Consider the following 11276-nt stretch of genomic DNA (forward strand, 5'->3'; position numbering starts at 1 on the left):
CCAGCATTGTGTGTGCTCACCTGATGTAGACAATTTATCATCTGATAACCTGAGGTCACAGAGTGAGCCATGACATCACAGAGTGGGTTATGTGAGGTCACTGAGCAGCTACACCATCATAGACTGTCTCTCTGACATCGCAGAGCCAGGTGTGACATCACAGGGCAGAGGACTGACATCACAGGGCAGACTATGACATCACAGAGTTGGCTGTGACATTAGAGAAAGAGCTGTGACATCACAGGGAGGCTGTTGGGGGTACAACTGACACCAAAGAAGGCTTCAAGCATCAGCCCTTTATTGTTCTTCAGTACAACCTTTTATACCCTTCATCTTACACACATTGCACCTGTGTGCCCTCTGTACCCTTTTGTGATTGGCCAGTACACCTCAGCACTCCATGTCTCATTACCTTTAATACTGTTCACCTGTCCTGCACGGTTGTAGCCCCTTAGGGATGAGGCTCAGGCACAGCCCCACTCCCAATTACCACAAATTGTGTACCTACAATTCCCCTTTTTTTTTCTATTAAATAAATGCCATGTCTACCATACCTCTACAGGGCCCTTGCAAAAGAAATTGCAAACGTGGTACAAGTATCCCTTGTGTAGATTCCACTAACTCTGAAATGCATCTGTGTGCTGACCTTGATTTATTCCCCAAACTTACATTATCTATCATCAAAAAGCCTTTTACCTCCACTTCTAGACTACTGACAATACCAATAGTTGTACAACTTTATAAGGCAACACACAGGAATAAGCTAAAGGCATTATATTAGCATAGTAACAAAATCAACAGCTACATAATTTTATCAATAGCTATACAACTTGAACAACATCAAGAACTATACAACTTCATAAAGTAACATACAAGGATAAGATAGAGTCTATATGTTCCTATCACCCTGTCATGGTTTGAGAGGAAGCGAGTTTTTTTGGGATGCTGTGGTCAAACCAATAGCTGCTCAGATTTGAATATTGGCACCTGGTGTGGCCACTGGGGACATGGATGTGCCTCTGAGAACACAGGGGTTAAAAGCAGAGAACTCCCAGGAAAACTTTCTCTTGGGTTCCCTTTCTCTTGGGTGGGGAAAGAGTTCAGACCTCTCCCCTGCCCAGCTGCTGCCAGCTGTGTGTGGGACGGGAAGCCATGCGGCCGGGTGAGGTAGGCCTGGGCCTTGGACAGAGATGGGAGGTGAAGAGGCCTCGAGGATGGAAGGGTGGAGGAACATTGGAGAGTCATTGGGCAGCCATCTACCCCCCCCAGGAGAGAGAGAGAGAAAGAGAGAGAGAGAGATATGGTGTCTGTGCCTGTGCCACCTTGGAATTTGATAGCACGGCCGGCAAGAAGGAGAATGAGGGGTGCAGCGAGAAGGTGCCTGGCAAAGCAGCTGTGGGATTTCTGGACAGGCAGAGACTGAGATTTTTAACCATTTTTCTTGGATGATGGAAACCTTACAAATGCTGATCCTCGTGGAGTTGGATGAGAAGAGAGATAGGAGATAAGATAAGAGGAAATGGGCCACAAGAGAAGTGAAGAAGAATCTTAGGTGGGAAGAGGTTCTTTGCAAAGTCCTTTGGCTGGACTTTTCTTGTATAGCCATGGACAGAACTGTTTCTTCCTGTGACACAGAGACTGCATTTAGGGGGGAGGCAATGGCTCGGAGCCAAGTGAGTGCAGTGATGTGATCTGAAGGAGTGTGTGAACAGAGACAATGGATGAGGAGGGTGGTTGGTGCCCTCAATCTTCAGGGGAGGAGAAGATCTCTGTTCTTGAGACCCGTCGGCCCCAGGGGGTGAAATTTGGAGGGGGACAGGCATCCAGAAAGTGAGAGACTGTGCTTTTTTTTTTTTTTTTTAACTGGACCAAGTACCCTTAAAAGGAAAACCCTAAAAGCAGCTCTGGTCCACGTGCAGTGGTGAGAGCACTGGACATGGAAGGAAGAGGTCATAATGGCAATGATCTCTGGGCAGTGCCCTGTGTGACAGGAAACACAAGAGGTCTCAACTGTGTTTCCAGGGGAAGCCTGTGGCACAAGAGGGACTCCTCACTCCTTGATGAACTGAGAATTGATATCTAAAAGGTGGTGAGGGACTGAGACTTGGTGATCTGAGGGATGGATGTATTGGAAATTTGGTGGGGGGGGGGGAGGAAAAGTTTTTGGAAGGTTTTCATTTTTCCTGTGTGTTTCTTTTTGCATGTAGTTGTAGTTTATTTAATAAAATTTTCTTTTTCTTTATTTCCAAGTGGGGGACAAGCTTGCTTATTTCTGGTCACATCTCACAGCAGACACCAGGGAGAATGTATTTTCATGGGGGCACTGGCATTGCACCAGCATCAAACCATGACAGTGTAAGAATTGTGAATGCAAGTGGTTAAGGAGTTTTGTTAATTGTTTAGGTTTTAGTTAAATACTGAAAATAGAAATAAGTTAAAAGGGCCAAACAAGCTTGAGTTGTTTAATCATTGCATTGTCTGTCGGTATTCCTTGGTTTGGGTAGAGGCACATTAGAGTTTCTTCGAAGGCCCATTGAGAAGGTATGGGGAAGTGTTATAGTAGGAGAGTAAATTCCCCAAGAAAGAATAAGAAGAAAGTTAAAAACATCCCTCCCAATATTCCCTTAGGAAAACTACTTAACAACTGGGACAATTGGGAAATAACAAAAGAATTAAATCAAATAAAGATCGTTCACTATTGCCAAGGATAATCTTACAGAGGGAGTGGCCATGGTACAGTACACAAGACAAGCGATTGTGTACCCAGTGACATCAATACCTGAGTACTAAAGAGGACCCAGACATACAGCAGATATAGAATGTCACCTCTTGGCTAAAGTACACCTCAGAGGAAGAAAATACAAGAGTCTATCATTTAAAAGAGGGAAAGCAAGCTAGTAAAGTAAAAGAAAAGAAGAGGCTGGGAAGGCTAACAAAAACTTGGACCTCCTTGACCACTTCCTCCCTCCTACCCTTGCAGTACCTCAAACCCCTCCTCCAATTCCTCTTGCTGTGGACCCAATTCCTCCTCCTCTCCCAGCTCTCATTCCTTTATCACATCCTAACCCAGTTATACCTCCACCACCTTCCCCTCAACCCTCTCCTTACTCTCTTTACCCTTCACTTTTGTCCCCTTACCTCAACCATCTCATGCACCCCTTATTCACCAACAAGTTCCTGCTCTGCCTCCCCCACCACAAATGAGAAGCCAAACAACATCTCAGAATCTCATGCCCAAGAGTGAAGTTACCCAGTCAGCCTCCACAGCTGATGTTGCAACACCCGGTTCAAAGTGGCTGAAGTGGGAAAATTGTTCCCCCTCAGAGAAGTTCCCATGTGCACGGTGGCCAGTGAGGTTGGATTTGTAAACGCTCCCTTGACTGTGTCCGAAGTTAGAAACTTTAAGAAAGAATTGTGAAATTTAGTTGAAGACCCAGTAGGAATAGCAAATCAAATTGATCCATTTTTAGCCCTAATATTTATACATGGTGAGAACTGAACTCCATCTTTAACATCCTATTTTCCCCAGAAGAGACTCGATTAATAAGAACTGCAGGAATGAAAATTTGGGAGCAAGGAAACCAACCGGGCTCCCAGGTGACCAAAAAATGCCTTTAGTGGAGCCTGACTGGGACCATAATCAAGAAGAGGGGAGAAGGAACATGAGAGATTACAGGCCCCTGATGACCAGCGGGATAAAAGAATCAGTCCCTTGAGGGAGTAATACCAGGTTAGCGTTTGACAGCACCCAGGAAAAAGACAAGACCCCAGCACCATGGCTTAATAGGCTAAAGCAAAACTTCCAGATTTACTCTGATGTTGACCCAGACAGCCCAGAAGTCCAATCTTGGGTTCCCTGTGGTCAGGGATGACCCCGAGAATCCTTTTTTCCCAGCCTGGTGTTTCAAAGAAGGAGTCTGAATTCTTCGGCTCTGGATTCCAAGGTTGTTTATTGTTTCTTATCTATAACATTTTTTCTCTGGCCTGCCGAGATGTTTTCAGCAGGTCAGACAGAGGCACACTCCCCATCCCAGGGCTGGTGTCCACATTTTATACTATGAACTACGTGTACTTTATTTATCAGTATTTTCCAATACCTATCACCTATGTTAGACAGTCTACTTCTCCTCTAAACCAATCCTAAAATGCCACCATCACCAAGAACATGGAGACTAAGAAGAAGAAGGAAGAAGAATAGGACAACACCCAAGTCCCTCCATCTTGCCTCCTAAACCTCTATATAAAAAACCCCAAAATACCGTTTTATACCCTGTGAAAGATTCATGATCATTCTACTTAAATTTTGTGACTTGTAATTCTTCATACAAAGGTGGTAATTTGCTCCGTGGGTTAAGATCAAAATCTCAGGTGTCTTTGGCTTCCTGACAGGACTCCCCAGCCAGGGGCACGTGTCCTCCAGGGCACCCAGAGGGGTGTCCTGGGTTCCAACAGGCCAAGTCCTTCTCAAGGTACAATTTATAACTAAATCCTGGCCAGATATCAGATGAAGGTTAGAAAGAATAGAGGACAGGCAGGAAAAAAGTATTAATGAACTGCTGTGAGAAGCCATAAGAGTATGTCTAAGAAGAGAAGAAGAAAAGACAAAAAATAAAAATTAAAATTATGGTAGCCATAGCCAGAGAAAGTGTGGGAGGCAACAAATACAGGCCAGTAGAACCACTTAGAAGAGACAAAGGTTTTATTGGACCAAAAGGGACTAGGGATATACCCAGTGATAAATATTGTTATTACTGTGGAGAGAAAGGACACCTAAGGAGAAAATGTAAGGAACTTCAATTAGAGGAAGCCATAGCCTGGGAGCAAGAAACTTTAGAGAACATCTTAAGAAGAGATGAGAAGTATGCGGAATAGGGGTGTCAAGGGTTCTATGCTCTGGGGAATTTAATGAATCATCTAGAAGAGCCCTTAGTAAATTTTGAGATTGGTCCCCAAAATGATGAATTTGAATTTTTAGTTGATACTGGAGCAGACAAGTCATGTGTGACTAAAATACCAACAGGAATCACAGTCGGTGAAAAGGTCTGCAAAGTACAAGGGGCCAAAGGAGAGCTATATGAGGCCCAGATTATAGAAGATGTAGAAATTAGAGGAAATTCAAGACAGTGTTGAGCTAAGTTCATTTACATCCCCAAGTTAGGTTGTAATTTATTAGGACATGATTTACAAATCAAATTGGAAATTGGAGTAATCCCAAAAAAAGGAAAAATGTTAGTACAAATAGTGGTCTTAACTAAGGGAGACATAGACGAAATCAACCCAAATATGTGGGTGGGGGAGGGAAAAATTGTTTTTTTGAATGTGCCACGAATAAAAGCAGAGATGCAGAAAGACATCTCCCCCATTCGGGTAAGGCAATATCCAATTTCCCAGAGGGAAAGAAAGGACCAGCCCCAGTAATTGACCAGCTATTAAAGGAAAGCATTTTAGCACCATGCATGTGTCCACATAATACTCCCATACTGGCGGTGAGAAAAGCTGATGGAAGGTATCAATTAGTACAAGATTCAAGAGAAATTAATAAAATAATGGTTATGAGGCACCCGGTAGTACAAAACCCATACACCCTTTTAAGCCAAGTATCTCAGGAGCATGCATGGTTCTCTGTCTTCGATTCAAAGGATGCCTTCTGGGTGTGTCCCCTGGCTGAAGAGTGCCAGAACTGGTTTGCCTTTGAATGGGAGGACATTGAAAAGAAAAGAAAACAGCAACTAGAGGTGGACACATCTTCCCCAGGGGTTTACAGAATCCCCGAATCTCTTTGGCAAGTTTAGAAGAACTCCTAGAACAGTTTAAACTTGAGAAGGGGGTACATATTTTACAATATGTTGATGATTTACTTATATCAGGAGGAGAACAAGAGTTAACAAGTTTACTTTTAACAAAGTTAAAAGTTCTAGCATGCTAGCATCTAAATTTCTTAGGGGAAAAAGGTCTAAAATATCACAAAAGAAACTGCAATTTGTGGAACAAGAAGTAACATATCTAGGACATATAATGGGCCAAGGGTATAAAAGGTCAAGCCCCAAGAGAAATAAGGGAATTCTGTCCACCCCTGCCCCAAAGACCAAAAGAAATGTTAAAAAATTATTACATTTGTTTGGGTAATGCAGATAATGGCTTGATCAGTATACTAGAAGTGTTAAATTTCCATATGACAAATTGAAAAACTCAGAGCTTGTAACCTGGACCTCAAATGACGAGGAACAGCTTCGGAATCTGAAAACTAAATTGTCCTCTGCCCCTATACTGAGCTTACCCGACGTTAAAAAGATCTTTGAGCTATTGGTAAACGTGGAAGAGGGGATAGCTTGTGGAGTCCTTACACAGGATTGGGGAGGATGCAGGAAGCCGGTCACATCTCTCTCCAAGTTACCAGATCCAGTAGCCAGAAGGTGGCCAGCCTGTGTGCAAGTGACAGAGGCAACAGCCACCCCAATAGAAGACACACAGAAACTAACCTGAAAGGGGAAGATGCAGGTTCATACCCCACACAATGTGAAAGATGTTTTAAGTCACAAGGCCCCTCAGTGGCTAACCGACACCCAAATACATAAGTACGAAGTCATCCTAATAAGTACCAAGGACCTTCAATTAGTCACTTCAAAATGTTAAAATCCAGCCCAGTTCCTCACGGAAGAGCCATTAACAGACCTGGAGCATGATTGTTTAGAAATTATTGAAATACAGACTAAAGAGAGAGAAGATTTAGAAGATGGGCTCCTCCCATATGGGAGAATTTTATTTACAGATGGATCATCACAAATGGTAGCCAGTAAACAGGTCTCAGGGTATGCAACCATAGATGGGCAGAATCTGCAAATTGAGGAAAAAGGAAAGCTACCCTCAAATTGATGTGCCCAGTGCTGTGAAAACTATTCCCTGAGGAGAGGACTAGATTTACTAGAAAAATATAAACGAACAATCTACACTGACTCCTGATACGCATTCAGAATTGTCCATACATTCGGAAAAATATCGGAAGAATGGGGGTACCTAAATTCTAAAGGCAAAAGTTTAATACATGAAGAGCTAAGAAAATTAGTACTAGAGTCCCTAAGGAAACCAATAGAGATAGCCAAAGTTCACATAAAAGGATATCAAAAACGGGAGACCCTGGAAATAAAGGGAAACCAATTATCTGATCAAGTAGTGAAAGAAGTAGCTTTGGAACAGGAAAGTCCAGTTAAAATTCTTAAGATAGAGAGAACACCTAGTAGAGAAAGAAAAGAGGAAAGACCCATCTTTGATGAGAAAGAATGAAGGGAGTTAGAAAAGACGAGAGGACAGCAAAAAGAAAATGGAGAATGGTGGACCTCTGATGGACAGCAAGTTTTAAATAAAGCTCTAGCCTGAAAGGTGATGATGGAGTTACACGAGTTGACCCATTGGGGAATACAAGGATTATGTGACCCCTTTCCAAGGGATCATATGTGCATAGGAGTACCTAACATAGCAAAGGCAGTTATCAAGGGATGTTTAACTTGCCAACAAATTAATCAGAAAGCAATGAGAAGAGTACTATCTGATGTGGGGGAAGAGAGTTGGCCTTGCGGCTGTTCCAAAGTGTGCAGGTAGACATCACAGAAATGCCCCCTGTCCAGGGATACAGACATTTATTAGTGACCATGGATCACCTCATCCATTGGGTAGAGGCATTCCCGACCAAAACAGAGACAGCCCAAGCAGCCACAAAAGCAATCCTAGAAAACCTCATTCCCTGATATGGGTTGATAAATAATGTTGATTCTGACCAAGGTCCACATTTTACTGCCCAAGTCTTACAACAAGTTGTTGAAGCCCTGGGAATGAAATGGAGGTTGCACAGCCCATTGGCATCCCCAGAGCTCCAGAAGAGTAGAAAGGATGAATAAAACCATCCAAAACATGTTAATTAAATTAGTTAGAGAAACCCAGATGAATTGGCTTAAATGTTTACCCTTAGCACTGTTACAAATTAGAACAAGGCCTCGATCAGGTATAAGAGTCTCACTGTATGAAATGATGTTTGGACTCCCCTTCTTGACAACCCCGTATAGCATGGGAATTTATCCAGAAGGAGAGACAGCCACCCAAAAATAGGTAAAGGCCATAGGAAGGAGATTCAAAGATCTTAGGAAAAAGGGTTATCTCCCTCAAACCTCTCCCTTAGACACTAAGGAACACAACATCAGTCCAGGGGACTGGGTGTTAGTTAAATCATGGAACTCTGCACCTTTAACCTCTGAGTTTGAATGTCCTTTTCAGGTCCTACTCACCACCAATACTGCCATATGACCCAAAAGAAGGGGTGGACACATATAACCCAGACTAAAGGACCTGTACCACCTCCCACTGAAGAGTCAAAACCAACCACATCTCCTACTGAGTCTTCTAATGAATGGATTGTGACTAATCACTCAGACGATCTAAAGGTAACCCTCCAGAGGAGAGCTAAAGACTATTAGAGAGTGTTTATAGTCAAAAACTTGTTAAGAACTGTTTAAATAATGAAAACTTCTTAAGAACTGTTAAAAATTGCAGTTAATGTTATTTATATTTTACTTTTGAGTTTGAAATTAGATACTTTCCTGTTGCATTTATTATTAGTTAGTGGCTATTAATGAATGTACAGTTTTTAATTTGTGTTGGAGCCTTTGTTGGTTTTGGCGTATATTGTGATTTTGTAGGATTAGGCATAAGAGTAAATACCTCGTTATTTGTTTGGAGTATTTTTGCTATCATTTTGGATACCCAAAATTCTTAAAGTCATCTGACCATTGAGTTCAAGGTTTTTAGGTGCATGTTTTGGTGTTAAAAAGTTCAAATACACCAGTTAACTCCAATCTTACCGTACAAAGCAATCTCCTATAAAACATCCATCAGGGCAAAAATAAATTAGTAAAGAAAAGTCAAATGTGTTGACACTGAGAGAATAAAAAACTCTGTACTAAAACCAATGAGCTCTTCTGTAGGAGAAAAGCATAACCAGGAGGCAAGGCTGGGTGAGTCTACAGTCCGCCTAAAAACAGCCACTCCAATCACTGGGTGCAGCTCAGTAGTTGTAGAGTTTAGGGGAATGCCTCATACCAGACTGCTGGGAATGCTCTTGCTGATCTAACTTGTTAACAACATGCTGAAAAGTCAGAAGAGCCCATGTGCTGACTGTTACTACCCCCTTTACAAAGGGAAAGAAACCAGATCTTTAATATGGGTACATACAAATTTAATATTAAACTGTGCCAACCTCTCTCTGTTAGCAACCTGCCAAGGGCACGGGAAGACTTACTGGATTTCACAAAATATTGCCCTTTACCAGCAAGGACTGCCTGGGGAGTGTCCTATAGGAGATGCTTGGCTTTGCTTTGAACATAAGTCCAATCAAAAAGGCACAGCAGACTTAATAAAAGAGAAAGAAGTAACAACATCAATAAATTGAGAAAGAAGACCTAGAAACATCTCGTGGGAAAAACTTGTTGATAGATTTAGTGGAAAAGATGAGTAAAGAGTTGAATGTAACTAATTGCTGGATCTGTGGAAATACACAAATGGCCAAAGTCTGGCCTTGGGAAGGGATCAGCTTAAGACCAAAAGATATCTTAAAATGGACATAAACAAGACAAAAAGTACCAACTATTGGCCAAAGAGGAACAGAATGGTGGGAATTAAACTCTAAAATAATTGGAGAAGAGTAGTGTTTTTGTAGGAAAGGGAAAATGTAAAAAATGTATAAATTTATAAAACCCCAGTAGGAGAAATATCCTGTAAGAGATATTTAAAAGTAAAACATCCATTAGCTGGACAGATCCCTACAGAACCCAATAAATACTGGACGTAGTATTTACTATTTATTATTTACTATTTACTATTTATTATTTATTATATACTGCAAATATCATTTATTATTTATATACTGGAAGTAATATTTATTAAATAAGAAATAATAGTATTATTAATTTATTAAAATACTATTTTATTGTAATAATAACAATATATTTATTATAACTGAGATTAATATTATATAGCAATATATAATAGCAATTAATATTTAATAATTAATATATTATATATCCTACAATCTCTAGTACATATTATATACTATATATTATATATTATATATTATATATTATATATTATATATTATATATTATATATTATATATTGTATTATATACTATATATTATATATTATATATTATATATTATATATTATATATTATATATTATATATTATATATTATATATTATATATTATATATTATATATATATAATATATATATTATATATATAATATATATAATATATAATATATATATTATATATATATATAATATATATATATAATATATAATATATATATTATATATATAATATATATAATATATATATATATATATATAAAATATATATATTATATATTATATATATATTATATATTATATATTATATAATATATATTATATAATTTCTAATATAAATTATATAATATATAATATATATTATATAATGTATAATATATTATATATTATATATTATATATTATATATTATATATTATATATTATATATTATATATTATATATTATATATTATATATTATATATTATATATTATATATTATATATTATATATTATATATTATATATTATATATTATATTATGTATTAATATATAATTTAGTTTCAGTACTAGTATTAGTATTAGTATTAGTAATACTATTAGTATTGGTATTAGTATTAGTAATACTATTAGTATTACTCTTAGTGTTATTACTATTATTGTTGTATTAAAATAATTAAATAAATACTGAAAATCCATTGGGAAGAAAGAAACGGGGTGTATCTACCGAGAAGGATCTAAATTCCATGAGTGTACTGGAAAAGGAATAAGTAATGGAATAAATAAAGGACTAAATAAAGTAAAAAATAAAGGAATAAATAAAAGAATAAATAAAGGAATAAAAGGAATAAACCCATTCTGTAGAGTGAGAGAAATATCCAAGTACTGGGAATTTCCAATGGCTATCAGTGATGCTTCTTGGAAAGCTCCAGAAAACCTGGTTTGGATATGTGGGAATGTGGCTTACACTGAATTACCCGGGGAGTGGGGCAGCACTTGCACTATTGGAATTATTAAACCGTCATTTTTGTAACTCCCAAAAGAGTCTGGATCGAACCAAGGGGTCCCAGTATATGATGATTTGAACAGATCTAGCTGACCAAAAAGAAACTTAATTGAAACTGGAGGAACCCAGACACGGAAAAACACAGTATGGAACCC

This window comes from Melospiza melodia, unplaced genomic scaffold, assembly GCF_035770615.1.
Source record: "Melospiza melodia melodia isolate bMelMel2 unplaced genomic scaffold, bMelMel2.pri scaffold_90, whole genome shotgun sequence".
Taxonomy (NCBI): Eukaryota; Metazoa; Chordata; class Aves; order Passeriformes; family Passerellidae; genus Melospiza; species Melospiza melodia.